At 41.6% G+C, this 17920-nt stretch overlaps 1 long non-coding RNA gene across 1 annotated transcript; it reads right to left on the reverse strand.

The window, feature by feature from the left end:
- Nucleotides 1807–2899, reverse strand: LOC8061147. Its single transcript, XR_002452381.1, has 3 exons — nt 2605–2899; nt 2378–2474; nt 1807–2237 (listed from the first exon to the last, which is right to left on the reverse strand). It is a non-coding gene; the product is annotated as an uncharacterized LOC8061147 (long non-coding RNA).

Raw genomic sequence — 17920 nt, forward strand, 5'->3', positions numbered from 1 at the left:
CCAGTGGCTCAAAACATATAGCCCTTCAGCACATGAGATTTGGTTGTTTTTTCAGACATAGATAAACAACATAGTTCACAATTTCAGAAAAAGAAAAAAGATAATAATTCAGATCCACAATTCGGATGGACATGTACATAGAAGCTTATTAAAGCACAATAAAACACAAATTACTATGTATATGTGACTTGTTGTAGCTACGTTACAGATGAAGCAAGCTGCTATGTACATGTCCATCTAAAATTATAGACCTGAATTATTGTCTTTTTTTTTTCTTTTTTTAAACTGTGAACTATGTTGTTGTCTGCTGAAAAATAACCAAGGCCTTGTTTAGGCCCTGTTTAGATTGCTGATAAAAATTCTTTGGGTGTCACATCGGATGTGTCGGAAGGATATCGGGAGGGGTTTTAGAAACTAATAAAAAAACAAATTACATAGCTCGTCAGGAAACTGCAAGACAAATCTATTAAGCATAATTAATCTGTCATTAGCACATGTGGGTTACTGTAGCACTTAAGGCTAATCATAGAGTAACTAGGCTTAAAAGATTTGTCTCGCGATTTTCAACCAAATTGTGTAATTAGTTTATTTTTTTATGTACATTTAATATTCTATGCATGTGTCCAAAGATTCGATGGGATGGATGAAAAAATTTTGGGTGGCAAACTAAACAGGGCCTTAGTTGTTGGGGTGAAATTTTTTTTGGTACTATAGCATTTTTGTTTGTATTTGATAATTATTATCTAATTATCGACTAACTAGGCTCAAAAGATTCGTCTCCTAAATTACAGGCTAATTGTGCAATTACTTATTATTTTTATCTATATTTAATGCTTTATGTATGTGCCGTAAGATTTGATGTGACGAGAAATCTTGAAAAGTTTTTAGTTTTGGTGGAACTAAACAAGGCCTCTGTGTTGAAAGGTTGGACTCTGCAGTGACCTCTATATCCATGTAATTTAGACTTCCCCATACGGCAAAACCTTATGTACAAACATCTTTCAAAACCTTATGTACAAACATCTTTGTAATCATGTAATCAAAGCTTTTTTTCAATAAAGAACCCCCTGGATCTGGTTTGGAGGAAGAATGGATGGAGGAGGCGTTACGTTGGGACACTGAATCCCTGACCCGTCTGCTGAGCACCGACACCTTCCACATGCTAACATGCGGTTCATTTACCCGAACAAAACGGTGCGCGCCGTCGGCTGCCTGCCGGCGGGCTGAGCAAGGGGCTGCGCGCTGGCAGCCATCGACAATAAACGCTTTCCAGACTGGAGGGGCTTCTAGAGCACAGAATTCACCTGGCGCGAGCAGAGGATCCTCACCATCTTCGTCCCAGAAGTCAGAGACGTGCACGGGATTTTGCCCTCACAGGCTCACGGCCTGAACGCAGAAGAAAATGATGGTCCTCCTCTGGAACTCTCCGTCCCATCCATCGCTCTCCGTCTCTCCGATCACAGCCTCGCTGCTGCGACTTGCGCGCCTCCCCGGCTGGGCAACAGCAGCAGCAAAGGCGCCGGATTCCTCCCGAAAGCCCCGGGCAACTAGAGCGATTTCCTCCAGTCCCGAATGCACGTGTCTCCATCCGCCGGGGCTTTCGGTTGTGCATCACGCATCCGGGGCTTTTCTTGCCCGCCTGCTTCGTCACTTTTGCCCCTTGTGTGCGCTTCTCTAATCTCTACCCACCCAGTTAACTTACTACCTCTCGCCTTTTCAAAAAGCTCAACTGCAGTGGTGAATGAACAAGAGGGTAGAGAATTGATTCCCCTTCCCAACCGCTGCACTTCACCGCAGGCCAAGAACTGAACGCCAGGCAATAGTCTTTTCGATTCAGCAGCAAATTAGAAGCAATAACATGGCAGATCGTACACACACGCAGGCAGGGAGATGAATAGATGATGATAAGAGCTAGATCACACACGCACGCACTCTCGCTATCAAGTATAAACTCGACCGAGATACATGAGCTCAAGCTGGAGGTTTGCTGGAATAAAGTAGCACTAGATACATATATACATACATATATATATCGTTGTCAATAGGTTCTTCCTCGATCCGGATGGAGCTGAAGCCGCTCCTGTCTGTACAGTGTACACAACGCAAGAGCAAGAGGTAGCAAGGCCGGGCCGATCGGATCCCCTCCCTTCTAGCCTTGTGTAGTCTAGCTGACGAAGATGATGGATGGGTCGCAGCAGCACTCGTCGATCAAGCAGCAGCAGCAAAGCGCGGCAAGGCTGCAGATGAATTAGATGGCACAAAAAGTGAGCCTCACTTTGAAATGAAGTTGAAGCCACAGAGTAAGAGTAACACGGAGGCAGAGGTAAGCTGCTTGTGACAGAGAATCGAAGGAGAGTTGGCCGTGCGTGCGTATTACCAGCCTTCAAGGAAGCTCGGCTCCCTCCTGGGCGGCGGCGCGGCGTACTGCGGCGGCGCCATCACCGGCGGTCCCTGGTACGGCCCCTGGTAGTAACCTTTTTGTATACACAAGAGACGAAATGAATCTGTCAGCAACAAAAGCGATACCCTTCACAGAAATGATGAAATCAATCAGGAGATGGATGGATCGAGCAGCAGCTGCAGCATGATGATAGTATTAATTACCTTGTGCAGGGTAGGGATAGGCGTACTTGGGATCACTCATCGTGCCCTTTCCGGCGAGGCTTGAGCTGCTCTTGGAAGCTGGACGAACTGAAGCGAGCAGGTGGACGCGACCGAAAGGGGTGACGATGCCGACAGCAGACGGGAAATGGAGCAGCTGTTCTGGGCGTGCTTCTTCACTTATAATAGGCCCGCGGCCGAGAGACGTGTCGCGGCGTCAGGCCTCGACGCATGCGTGTTGGAAGGCCAGGGAAGCATCTGGAAAACCCGCGGGAGGGGAGAGGGAGGTTGAACCGCGGGCCCGGAAAGGAGCGGCCTCAGCTGGCTGGCATATGAGGGCATGGCGGCGGCGGCGTGGTTGGGGTTCGTTGCGTTGCGTGCGTTACGTAACGTTGCTTCGGTGCCAGGTTTTCTTTCGCATCGATGCCTTGCCCTTTTTCGGTTTTTGCGCGTGTTTCCGTTCCGTCCCCGTGTTTTCTTTGCAAGTCCGGCCGGCATGGCGGCGGCGGCGGCTTGTAGACCTCACTAGCTAGCAATCTCAGAATGGACCGTCCATTCGGTTTCAAACTTCCGACAATGGTGTTCTCTGGTCAGCAATGGCGTTTTAATTTGGTACCAAAGCTGTTTGGTACTTTCTAACGTGATTTTCATGATCCCTAACCCATTCAAAGCGGCCTATAACCATGTGCTTGGTGGCCTGATTAGCCATTATGCAGTACTGGCTCGTTTCAAATTATAAGATATTTTAAAAAATTTAGAGAGTCAAAACAACTTAAATTTAATCAAAATTATAGAAAAAATTTAAAAAATTATGATAAATAAGTATATACTATAAAAATATAATTAATAAAGAATCTAATTATACTTAATTGGTATAATACATATTATTATCTTATCATATAAATTTTAGTCAAACTTAAAATATATTGAGCAACTATATATATATATATACTCGTATTGCCCATCTCTGGGTTTCACGATGTCGTCACCTGTCAGAAAACGGGGAGTTCAGAAATAGGAGTACGAGTATTTTGGTGTATACTGCAAAATTGATGGACCAAGGACGCGTCAGCGACAACGTACTAGGGCCTTGTTTAGTTCCGAAAAGTGAAAAGATTTCGGTACTGTAGCACTTTCGTTTGTTTGTGACAAATATTATCCAATCATGGACTAACTAGGATCAAAAGATTCGTCTCGTGATTTACAGCTAAACTGTGTAATTAGTTTTTATTTTTGTCTATATTTAATATTTCATGTATGTGCCACAAGATTCGATGTGACGGGAAATCTTGAAAACTTTTTGGTTTCAGGGTGAACTAAACAAGGCCTAGCTTTCTCCGCTTCGAGGGTAACATGTTGGTCGGTTCACATCCTTTCATTTAGACTTGTTTAGATTTTTTGGATTTTGATACTGTAGCATTTTCATTTTTATTTGATAAACATTGTCCAATCATAGAGTAACTAGGCTTAAAAGATTCGTCTCGGGATTTACAGGTAAACTGTACAATTAGTTATCTTTTTTATTTATATTTAATGTTTCATGCATGTGTCGTAAGATTCGATGTGATGGAGAATCTTGTAAAGTTTTGAGTTTTTTGTTGCATCTAAACAAGGCCTTAGATTTAGAAGAATTGAAATCTCTACTTAGGGCCGTTTGCTTGTTCTAGAATGGACTCTTGGAAGAAATCCCAGCATGAATCATTATTTAATTTATTTATATAAGTTTCAATCAACCGGAATATTTCCTGGTGTGATACCTGCCTTAAACGAATGAGCCATTAATTTTAGACTATTTGCTTTAGAATGTGATATTCCTCTACTTTTCAAAGTTCATATATAAGACTATCTTAAGCTCATATGGTGGGAGATGGAAATTGATTATATAGATTATCATCTTGTTTCTACTTTGCAACTTATAACATGCTCTTCAACTCACTCCAACGGTATAAATAAAACACATGGGTATCTCTCTTATATAACCAACAATAATATATAAATATAATCTATATATAACCATATTAGCTTAATAATATGTCTCTTAATTATAATTATTAAAATGAATTCAATTCCAAGGATCTAAAACATTCTGAATCAAACATATTACGTTTTTACTGCACAAATGCAATAACATTTATAAAATATAACGACATTTTAATCAAACGGATCACAAACGTTCCTCTTATTCGGTGCTGTGATCAACCCTAGACTGTTTAGAATTTAAACATAGAACAAACTAAAACATGCTCCTAATATTTTGAAACCGAGAGAAGTTTCTTTTTTTTTTAACCGAGAACTTTAAATAGTCATTTTTTAGTGGACTTTAAATAGTCAACTGTGAAATCGGAAGCACTGGAAGAAGCCGTTCATCCTAATACAGTACTGAGTACTGACTACTGAGTAAGCGGAATGCAAATCCCTTCCACCAGTTAACAAAGCCGTTCAGGCCCCCGTTAAATTAACGTCGTTTTCTGGGCCTCCTACATCCTGAGCTCGGCCCATTGACAGCCTTAAGGTCTGTAACCCATAAAGCGAAAGAACATCGACCCCTTTCTACCTTTTCTGTCTAACCAAGAAAAAAAAAAGGTTTCCCCTCATCTCCTGGTCTCAACTCTTTATTGGCTCACTATCGCAAAAAAAAAAAAAAAAAAACTATATTGGCTCACCAGTCCTAAGATGACCTTCTTTTACTTACCGATGAAATTTGTTCCACTTCTGGTGCCAAGGGACACCTTCGCCTCCCCCCCTATAATCACCGTCCTTTTTCTATTCCCCACTAGGGCTCGTCGAATCGGTTGGCAAAGGTCTTGCATACTCCATCACTGGTCCCAAAAGGTGTCGTTTTAATTTTTAGATATCTTGTTTGATCATTTATTTTATTAAGTTTTTTAATCTAAATATCATCTTTTTTTATTATGATTTATTTTATCATTATATTTTAATAATTGTTTATTTATTTTAAAATTTACAGAAAATTTTTGAATAAAACGAACGATTAAACACGATATTTAAAAATAAAAAATATCATTTTTTTTTAAGAATCGAGGGAGTATGCCGCTAGCCGTATGCCTCCTTCTACTAGAAAGGATGTTGGATTTTTTTTTGCTGAGTTTCTATTTTAGGGATTGGTTAAATTATAGGTTACCATCTATTTTTACCAACTCTCTTGGAGTTGCTTTTAAGCTAGGATATTTAGATCCTCTAGCTAATAGACTCAATTAAACTTTAGCTGTGTTTAACTAGGTTAAAGTAGTTAAATTAGCTGAACTGAACCTTTTAAATCTCTAACCGTTAAATTTAGCGCGGCTAAAATTTATGGATCTAAACATGCCTGGACGTTCCATCATACAAAGACGAACTCCATTCCCCATGATATACACGCCGGATCCAACCAGCTTTATTGGTGATGGGAAGTGCAACACAGTGAGAGTACCCTTGTTTAATTTGCAAAAAGAAAATTTTTAGGTATTATATTGGATGTGTATGAATAAAAAAAAACAGATTATATAACTCATCTAGAAATTGCGAGATGAATTTATTAAGTCTAATTAATTCATCATTAACACATTTAGGTTACTTGAGCAGTTATGGCTAATCATAAACTAATTAGACTTAAAAGATTTGTCTCGTGATTTACAACTAAACTATGTAATTGGTTTTTTACCGACAATTAATGCTCTATATATATCAAAGATTTGATGGGATAGATAAATTTTTTTAGGCCTTGTTTAGTTCACCCAAAAACAAAAAACTTTTCAAGATTCTCCGTTATATCGAATCTTGTGGCTCGTGCATGAAGTACTAAATATAGATAAAAATAAAAACTAATTGTACAGTTTACATGTAAATCGCGAGATGAATTTGTTAAATCTAGTTAGTCCATGATTAGATAATAATTGTCAAATAAAAACAAAAGTGCTATAATACCGAAAACCAAAAAGTTTTTATTTTCATCTATATTTACAGTTAAACTGTGCAATTAGTTTTTATTTTCATCTATATTTAATGCTCCATGCGACTAAAGATTCGATGTGACGGGGAATCTTGAAAATTTTTGCGAACTAAACAAGGCCTAAGCCTTAGGCCTTGTTTAGATGCACCAAAAACCTAAAACTTTACAAAATTCTCCATCACATCGAATCTTGCAGCACATGAATGAAACATTAAATATAGATAAAAAAAGATAACTAATTGCACAGTTTACCTGCAAATCACGAGACGAATCTTTTAAACCTGGTTACTTCATAATTGGACAATGTTTATCAAATAAAAATAAAAGTGCTACCGTGTCAAAATCCAACTGGTTTTTTATCTTAACAAGGCCTTATTCGTGATGGGAAGTGCAACGCAGTGAGAGCATGCAGCACTGCAGCAACAGCAAAGAGAACGCGTCAAGACTGTCAATCAATTAAAGCAGACAAGAACGGAACAGCATACACTACTGTAGTATAGTGGTAGAGAAAAGAAAAGTGTGCTCCTACCCTTCAAAGTTGGAAGCCTTGCTTTGTGGGGTTTTTGTGTCGTTTATTAGGCTTCATTTAGTTTGCAAGATTTTTTTAAGTTTAATATTGTAGTATTTTTATTTATATTTTGTAATTATTGTCCAACCATAAACTAATTATGCTCAAAGATTCGTCTCGCAAATTACAGATAAACTATGTAAATAGTTATCTATATTTAATGCTTTATGCATGCGTTTAAAGATTCGATGTGACGAGAAATTATGAAAATTTTTGGAAACTAAACAAGACCTTAGAGCAACAGTCTTGTTATTTTTACAAAATCAGGTATCAAGCGTCTTGTTATTGTGTAGTCATTTTGTAAAATAGAAAATTTGTTAAACAAAGATCTGCAACAGTCTTGTTATTTTACAAAATCAGGTATCAAGCGTCCGTGGTTGGCTATATATGGCCACCGAAAATTAAGGAATAGTCTGCTTGCTATTTTACAAAATTAGATAGCACATTTGTTAGAGCTTACTTTTAACTGCTAAAAAGCCACTACAATAAAGAGTAATCAAGCTGTTGAAGTTGCTGTTAGTTGGAATTGGGACAGCTATTCCATCCCATCCGGCCGTAGGACCGTATCCTTTGCGTACGTACAAATATGTTGTTGCACGTTCTCCTTATATATATACATCTCAATATTAAAAGGAATTAGGTATTGTTAAAAAAAAGAATTAGATAGTGCTGGTAGTAAAACTGTAATGATGTTTTTGTTTAAGGAATATGGTGGTTCATCTTCTTTTTTTTACTGCTCACTTGTTTGATTGATCTCCACATAATTCCACTGTTCCACATAAGCAAGTCTGTTTGGTGTGCTATCCACCTGAGCAGCGCTTCCAGGCGTCCGAAGCCGAGACCGAATGCCAAGGCGCGAAAGTAGCATTTATTAGCTAACAGTTTTTAATTTTTATACAACAACGAGCATAAGAGAGTTACTGTCAATGATTGGCCTGACGTGCTGTATTCAGCCATGAAGCCTGACTGTATTCAGTTATTCAACCAGTTGTCATGCATCAACATTTTCCGTTCCTGATTAACACGTAGAAGTGTTTAAAAAAAAATGGGACAAGATAGCTGCCAACTATATAAAAAAAACTCAGATTATACACTACAATTGTTGGTGCATGACAATTAGCAGACCATGGCCGGTTGGGTTTATTTTATCTATGGGATTATTTTATTTATATACTCAGATTATACACTACAATTGTTAGAGACGTTAAAGTTTAACAAGTATCGTAGCATTTTTGTTTTCATTTAGTAATTAGTGTCCAATCATGAACTAATAATTATATTTTTAGTTTCATAAATTACGCTTGAATTATATTTTTAATTTTATAAAGAGTCTATATTTAGTACTCCGTACATGAATATTGGCAGGCCACTTCTTTTCACCTCCTCCCGAGCGCTCCTCTTGGGTCACTCAGGGGGCGAGCGTCGCCGTGCCCTAGGGCCACCCCCCTAAACTACCTTCCGGCCGTCGTCGCCGTCATCCGGCGCGCGGCGGCGGCGGTCTGAAAAAAGGTGCCCCCCGCGGCCTCCCTCCCTCTCTACCTTTCTCCCCCCCTCCCAGTCCTCCACCGCTTGTCTTCCTCGGTGCGCCTCCGGCAGCCTCGACGGCTAACGACCAGATCCGAGCCCCTCTAGTCCGCATCTAGCCTTCCCCTCTGATGAGGACATCGCCACGCTGGATACGTTGACACCATCGTCTTTTCCAAGTTGCATTTCATCTCCAACTCAGCTACCACGTCACTCTCGGATTCAGCAAACATGTCGTCGGTGTTTTGATCATAACTTCTTCATACGACATCGAAACGGGGTGATCTTAGACTCGTTGGAAAGGGGACAACAACGCTGTCGTTTTGGATCTGGTCCCAGCTCTAGATCCTTCGTGGATTAATCGTTATGTTCACGCCAAGGTGTTGCGTCACCTATTTTGGGCCAACTTGGTCATGTATCGAATTCGGGCCTTAAGAGCATCTCCAAGAGTTCTCTAAATTCCACTTGTCAAATCTTCTATTTTAGCAACTTGATAAAATATTTGCCAAGTCAAAATTTGTTGTTTCTCCAAGAGTTTGCCATTTGGGCTTGCTAAATTAAAAAATGAGGCCCACAAACAGGCTTTTGGACCAACGGAAATAACAGGCATGCGCTTCCTTCCCGGCCGCCGCCTTCCAGCTTCCGCGCTTTCCCCATCCCGCATTCCCGTTCACCATCTACGAAACAGAGGAGAGGAATGGCCATCCTTCCTCCCCGTTCGCGGGCGCAGGAGGTGGAGGAGAACTCCGGTGGCGAGGAGGACGAGGAGGAGGTGGTGGTGGGGCAGGACGACGACGACCTGGACCTGGGGCTCTGCCTCGGTTCCAAGAAGCAGCAGCCGTCGCCGGCGCCGTGCCGGATCCTCACGGCCCGGGACCTTCAGCCGGGGTCCCTGTCGCCGGATTCCTCCGTGTCCTCTTCCTCCCCCGCGGCAGGTGCAGGTGCCACGACGCCCAGCAAGAGGGCCAAGGCGGATGCGGCGCCCAACGCCACCACCTCGCCGGGGACGGTCGCTCCTGGCCATCCACAGAGGTGAGCAGCAAGAGCAACCCCCTTTGCACTGCACGCTCCTTCCTTGCCTATGCAGAACAACAGCTCCAAGCATGCGTAATATCAGGGAGGCGGCGGCCGACGCGCAGCTGGCGGCGGCGCGGGCGCGCCTGGCGGAGGCTCTGGCGGAGCTGGAGCGGGCGCGGGTGCGCGCCGCCGAGCTGCAGCGGCGCCTCGAGCAGACCTACGGCAAACGCCGACGACTCGTCGAGGAGGCCCAAGGCCGGATCCACGAGATCCGCGCGCGCCTCCGCCACCACCAGGACCAGGACCGGGATCGGGAGCACGAGCAGGAATCGAGCGTCGCAGAAATCGAGCGAAGGAAACGACTCCACCACGCGACGCGAGGCCGCGCGTGAGGTTTGGCAACGGAATCCGCCGCGCGGATAACTGCACGCGCGGAACAAAGTTTTGGCAAGTTAAGGATTTTGGCAAGTGTGAATAGCAAATTGTTGGAGAACATTTTTTGCAACTTTTGCCAAATTTTGTAGTATACCAAATGGAATAGCAAACTCTTGGAGATGCTCCTATGTTGTGGGCGCCTCCCTCTGATCGTCTCCAAGCCTAGGTCGTTTCTCCTTTATATTCCACGCAGCTGCCATTGTTTATGTTAGGTTATTAGGCAATTTCCATGTCATTTTAATTCCATAAATTAACAGTATGATGATGACATATATGATATTATTGATAAATATAAACATGGCATGAATCATAATTACGACATGTAAATATGATCCATAAAGCATATCAAACATCAAAACATGGCATGGTATATAACTTTCTGTAACAGTACCAAACATAATATAGCTATCGAAACAGATAAACAGATGTACTGAAACAGACAAGCAGATACTAGCGAAACAATGAAACTGTAGAACAGAGGCATACACGCAGAACTTAAACATAGCAGGAACAGACAACAGATATTTTGTAAAACGATGAAACAAACCTACTGAAACAGATATGACACATCTATTGAACCTGCACGACAGAGCTACTGAAACAAACAGAGACAGAGCGACGTAAAACTGAGGGAAGACGAACAGATCATACCCTGAGACTCGCGCATTCAGATTTCCAGAGCTTTGTCCTTCCTCGATTGCCATGGAGTAGAGACAAAGGTGAAGACGACGAACCAATCACCGGGAAGGAGAAGACGGCGACCACACCAAGAGACCTCCGGGAAGAAGATAAACAGCAGCAATGGAGTTGGGCAGTCGCGTAGACGCTCCCCAAAAACCTAATTGCCGATCCCCCGTGCAAGGTCTCGAACGGCACGGGCTCCGGAGGCACCTGCCCTCTCGCTCCTCCGTGCGCGCGAAGTTACGAGATGGGGATTCCTACTTTGCAATGGAACTGTGATCTGTATGTTCTCTCTTCTTGTACCAAGGAGATGAGTCTCCTATTTATCCTTGTGGCTGGAGAGGAGAGGAGGGGAAGGGACTCCCCTACTGGCGGCTGAAGAGACGGGCATCATCAGGGTTTTCACGCGGAGCTGAAACTCCCTCAATTAATTATCGAAACACCCGCAGATAATGAGTTGAAACTCCCACATAATTGAGTTGAAACTCCCGTACCATCAGCCAGCCACTCCAACCCTTGGACTTGCTCCTATTTGGTACAATGTATATATTGTCCATAATTACACACCATAGAGTTTATTGATTTATTAAATCTAAATGGGTCTAACCCATAATAAATCCAACAGTTTAGACTTGGGTTTTGTTTAGAGTTTAGTTTTCCATCGAGAAACTGAATCGTTCATTGTAACTGTGGTGACAAATCCTTTTACAGTGATCCAGGGCCCCCGTTCTTGATCTCCTCCACTGTGTCGATTAGTCTTTTGGAACCGAGTTCTTGAACCCTCATCGAATATTCACGTCATTTACATCTGCAATTTCAGATTGCGTGTTTATACTTTCTTGCTTGTGTTCTTCGATTCGCTTGCAGGAACAGCCTTCTTGGCGAGGTCAATCAAGTTGTGCTTGGTTGATAACCAACGGAGCAGTGGTGTAACGGTTGCAGGGTTCGAATCGTGTTGATTTGAAGCCGGATCGCGAACGTCGAGTTCTCCACAATCAAATTTATCAACTACCTCTCGAAAGATCGGGCCTGGTCACATCACCCTCCATGGATCTGCAATGGTCGGGCTCCTTATTGGGGTATGGTGGCGCGGGCCTGGGGCTGGTGGCTAGGCGTGGCGTGGCCGGCATGGTCGCGCCCTGGGAACAGGTCCACCTCGGCGACGGGTGGTGTCTCCCCGGCTCCCTGTGGGCCGCTCAGCTCGGGGACGGCTGGCCCTACACCTCCCTTGCTCCCCTGCGGCCTTGTGCCTCGGCTTGGGGGATAGGCCGCGACCTTTGCTGCGGTTGGGGGCATCGGCGGCTCCTGGTGCGATGCTAGCTGCACTTTCTCGTTGGTGCACGCTCAGCTGATCTGCCGCATCGAGCAGCCCCTGCACCTACCCATGGCGGTGGCGAGTCGGTGGTCGGGCCTTGGCTGGCCCAGCCTATTGCCCTCTAGCGACAGCTAGGCCGATAGCGGACAAAGGTGAACACCTCGCCAGGCTTCGTGCCTAGGGCCGATGACGGTGGCACGCTAGCGTCACCACCTTCCTGGAGGCATCGTCATATGCTCAGTTCGTCGTTGGCGCAAGTTTGGGGATGAAAGTTCCTTTGGGTGATCCTCACAACGAAGTTGGCGTCTGCGGATGTCATCCCCTTTTTGAAGGCTTTGTGTGATGCACTATGCTTGTCCGCGCTGCGCCTTTTGCCGGAGTTGTTCGTGCCGCCGAAGCTCCTAGTTGTGCCTGTGTGTACGCTTTTATCACAACACAACAGTTTCTCCTACTGCACTTGGCCTCACCGGCTTCGCTGTAGCGGATGCTTTGTCGCTATCTCTTCTTTGACGGATGCTTTGCTGTTGTTGTCGCTGGCCTCTTCTTCGGCAGTTACTTTGCTGCTAAGAGTGCAATGGCTGCTCTTTGGGCCCCTCTCTGGTACATGCTTTTGCTACCGAGTGTATACTGACACGCTTCTCGGTGGATGCTTTGCTACCGTGGTGGTTTGGTTCCCTGGTGGATGCTTTGCCGCCGTGGTCGCTTGGTTCGTTGGCGGATGTTTTGCCGTCAATGGTATTAGTTGCGCATTCTTTAGGTGGATGTTTTGCCCTCTCGGCTTGGTCTTTGTGTAGAAAACCTTTTGTGTTGTTGTTTTAATCGTAGGCACAATTGTAGGTCGAGAGTGTTGAGAGCAGTCGCTCTTTTTTTATCTTTTTTAATTTTCTTGTTTATTTCAAATTACACGTTATTATTTTAGTGGTTTGTAATATGTAGTACGACTCTCTAAGCTGACTTGTACTTCACTCTTCTCCGGCCTTGTTTAGTTCCGAAAAGTGAAAAGTTTTCGGTACTGTTGCACTTTCGTTTGTTTGTGACAAATATTATCTAATCATGGACTAACTAGGATCAAAAGATTCGTCTCGTGATTTACAGCTAAACTGTGTAATTAGTTTTTATTTTCGTCTATATTTCATATTTCATGCATGTGCCACAAGATTCGATGTGACGGAGAATCTTGAAAATTTTTTGGTTTTTAGAGTGAACTAAACAAGGCCTAAAAAATGTAAAAAAAATAGACATCGAATGATGGACGATGTGACGAGAGAGGGTGTTTGATCCTGTACCCACGCGCAGAACCAAACAGTCCTTTGTGGGATCCATCGTCCATCATCCATAAGCAAGTGGAGCCCGCGTCGTCGATGACGATGCATCCGGCTCAGCACATCGCATCGACCGCGCTAGCTCGGCGCGTCCATAAATGTGGCCTCTTGCTGCTCGGGTTTCTCTGCCTCACTTATAAGGCTGGACAAAAAATTTGTAACTCGCTAGCTCGCTCGACTCGCTCGTTAATAGCTCGGCTCGAGCTCGACTCGTTTTATAACGAACCAGCTCGTTTTATAATAAGCCAGCTCATTTTATAACGAGACAGCTCGAACCAGCTCGTGAGCTGCTTGTAAGCCATGAGCCAGTTAATTATCATGTTAGCAACTAAAATTTCTCGGCTACATGCCTAAATATTTCTCAGTAACTCGACCTAGCCCATTCGTAAATCTCTAACTTTATCCGTCAATGGATGATACTTAAACTGTATGAGTATGACTATCATATAGCCACGGTCGTGATCGTAATAGGCTGGCTAGACAAAACTCTAGTTTGTTAGTTGAATTGTTAAAGATATAAGTACTTTGTTTACTTCATTTCAAGTATGCATGTGATGTATTTGTTGCTCAATTACTTTTATAAATTTATAGTCTATTTGTACTATATTTTTATGATTTGGCTCGCGAGCCAAACGAGCTGCTCGAGCTCACTATCGAGTCAAACCGAGTCAGCTTTCTAACTCGTTTGTATAACAAGCTATAACGAGCCAAGTCATAACGAGCCGAGCTATAACGAGCCGAGCTGGCTTGATATCCAGTCCTACTCACTCATCAAAACCTTGTTTACTTTCTAAAAATATTATAAAAATTTTATATTAATTTTAGAAATATATATAGAACATTAAATATAGATAAAAGAAATAACTAATATATAATTAACCTATAATTTGTATAGTTAAAAGAAATAATTAATTATACAGTTAATCTATAATTTAGAAGATAAATCTTTTAAACTAAACAAGGCCGAAGCTCGACTCCGGAACCTGCATGCATACAGCCAGGTACACACACTAGTAAACACACATACACAGCGCTCTCTTGGTTGGACCCGTGACCGTGAGCATGGCGAAGCTCTGTAGCAGCAGCAGCTCTGTAGAAGATAAACGCCAGATGCTTGTACAATACAAATTAGGAACTGAAACTATTGATTTAATCCTACAGATGGAGCAAAGTGTTTGTCAAAAGATTCTGATTCTATTATGGGTTTGGTGGTCAGCGAGAAATATAGCTAATAGAGAGGAGAAAATGGCTTATGAAGCAGATATTTGCAGCTCTGTCATGTACCATTTGAGGGTCTGTGAGAAGCTTCAGGACCAACAAAAACTAGCAAGACAACATCTTGCGGAACATGCATGAAGCATTATATATATATATATATATATATATATAAACAAAAACTAATTACACAGTTTACCTATAAATCGCAAGATAAATTTTTTGAGCTTAGTTAGTCCATGATTGGATAATTTTTGTTAAATAAAAACGAAAGTGCTACAGTGCCAAAAACTCAAAATTTTGGAAACTGAACATGGCCTTAAGGTTAGCTGGATCCCTCCACCTGAAGAATTTTATAAAATTAATATTGATGCCTCCTTTCATGTTAAGGATGGCCATGGTGGCTGGGGTTTTGTTATCCGTAACTAGGGATGAAAATGGTACGGATATTTTCCAACCGTATTCAAGACCGAATTCGTGTAGAGGGGTTTAGATCTGTCCGTATCCGAGTCCGAATATTCAACATCCGATATCGTATCCGTATCTGAATACTTAAATCATATATTTATGATGTCGACATCCAATCATATCTTATCCGACATGATTGACATTATCTGTATTTGAATCAGAATCCGACCAAAAATATGAAAACAAATATGATATCGGTGATATCCGTCCGTATCCGATCCGTTTTCATCCCTATCCGTAACCATGAAGGAGCTGTGGTGCAGACGGGCGCAGGAAGTCTTGGAAGGATTTCCAGTCCCCTACATGCTGAAACTTTAGCAAAGTGTTGAAAGGGCTATTCTACTTGGAATGAACCGTGTTATCTTAGAGATGGATGCAGCCATTATTGGTGATGCTCTCAGAACAACAACTTGGGATAGGAGTCCATATGGTTGCTTATTTAGACAAATTAGAGATTTAATGCAATATGAATTTAATGTTTGTGTAATCTATGTTTGTAATAGAAGCTACAATCAATTGGCACACTGTCTAGCTGCCTACGGTGTATGTATGGAGGGTGCCGAAGATTGTATGTTTAAATCATGCACCAGACTTTATATCTTATTTGGTCTCTGGTGATATGCCTAGAGCCAATGTTTAATGAAAATGTTCTTTTCCGTGATCCAAAAAACACTCTTTATTGGCTCACCAGTCCTAAGATAATCTTCTTTTACTTACCGATGAAATTTGTTCGGTGGAGAATGTGATTGAGCCGCACCTGCCCAGGTGCATGGTCCTATCGACACGACACCTTCGGCTCCCCCTCCCTATAATCACTATTCCCCGCTAGGGCTCGTCGAATCGGTTGGCAAAGGTTTTGCATGCTCCCTCTAAAAAAAGTGTCGTTTTTAATTTTTAAATATTTTATTTGATCATTTATTTTATTCAAGTTTTTTGTCCAAATATCATTTTTTGTTATAACTTATTTTATCATTATACTTTAATATTTATTTATTTATTTATTTTAAAATTTATAGAAAAATTTTGAATAAGACGAACGGTATGTCTAAAAGTAAAAAACATCATTCTCTTTAAGATGAAGGGAGTAGAACAATAGCTATATGCCTCGTACTAGAAAGGATGTCGAAGTTTTTTTTCGCGTGAGTTTCTATTTTAGGGATTGGTTAAATTATGAATTATCTATTTTTACCAACTCTTTTGGAATTATGTTCTAAGTTAGGATGTTTAGATCCTCTAGCTAACAGATACATTTAAACTTTAGCTGTGTTTAACTAGGTTAAAATAGTTAAACTTAGCTAAACGTGAACCTTTTAAATCTCTAGCAGTTAAATTTAGTTAGTGGATCTAAACATGCCTGGACGTTCCATCATACAAAGACGAACTCCATTGCCTGTGGTATACACGCCGATCCAACCAGCTTTATTGGTGATGGGAAGTGCAACGCTGTGAGAGCATCATTTTAGGCGGTTTAATTCGTCAAAAGAAATTTATAGATATTGTCAGAACAAGTTTTTAAATACAAATAAAAAAACAAATTATATAGTTTAGCTGAAAATTGCGAGACAAATTTATTAAATCTAATTAATCCATCATTAGCACACACGTGGTTACTTGAGTAGTTTCGACTAATTATAAACTAATTAGATTTAAAAGATTCATTTCGTAATTTACAACGAAACTATATAATTAGTTTTTAATCTATTTAATGCTCTATATATATTAAAGATTTGATGGGTAGGTGATTTTTTTTTTTGCCTTTAGGCCCTGTTTAGTTCCCCACCCAAAATTTTTTCATCCATCCCATCGAATCTTTGGACACATACATGGAACATTAAATGTAGATAAAAAAATAAACTAATTACACAGTTTAGTTAAGAATCACGAGACGAATCTTTTAAGCCTAGTTACTCCATGATTAGCCTTAAGTGCTACAGTAACCCACATATGCTAATGACAGATTAATTATGCTTAATAAATTTGTCTTGCAGTTTCCTGACGAGCTATGTAATTTGTTTTTTTATTAGTTTCTAAAAACCCCTCCCGATATCCTTCCGACACATCCAATGTGACACCAAAAAATTTTCATTCCCAATCTAAATCCTGTACCCACGCGCATAACCAAACAGTCCTTTGTGGGATCCATCGTCCATCATGCATAAGCATTAAGCAAGTGGAGCGGTGGACGTTCCATCATACAAAGACGAACTCCATTCCCTGTGGTATACACGCCGATCCAACCAGCTTTATTGGTGATGGGAAGTGCAACGCGGTGAGAGCATCATTTTAGGCCGTTTAATTTGTCAAAAGAAATTTTTAGATATTACACTAGATATATCGAAAAGATGGCAGAAAGAATTTTTAAATATAAATAAAAAAATAAATTATATAGCTCAGCTAAAAATTGTGAGACAAATTTATTAAGTTTAATTAATCTATCATTAACACACACGTGGTTACTTAAGTAGTTTTAACTAATCATAAATTAATTAGACTTAAAAAATAATTTACAACGAAACTATATAATTAATTTTTAATCTATATTTAATGCTCTATATATATTAAAGATTTGATGGGGTAGTGATTTTTTTTTGCCTTTATTCGTGATGGGAAGTGCAACGCGGTAAGTTACGACAAGAGAGCGTGTTTAGATCCTGTACCCACGCGCATAACCAAACAGTCCTTTGTGGGATCCATCGTCCATCATGCATAAGCAAGTGGGAGCGGTGGAGCCCGCGTCTCGCGGCGTCGTCGATGCATCCGGCTCCGGAGCCACATCGCTCGGCACTTGCATCGCATCGACCGCGTTAGCTCGGCATCCATAAATT

This window comes from Sorghum bicolor, chromosome 1 (assembly GCF_000003195.3).
Source record: "Sorghum bicolor cultivar BTx623 chromosome 1, Sorghum_bicolor_NCBIv3, whole genome shotgun sequence".
In the NCBI taxonomy this organism is placed as follows: Eukaryota; Viridiplantae; Streptophyta; class Magnoliopsida; order Poales; family Poaceae; genus Sorghum; species Sorghum bicolor.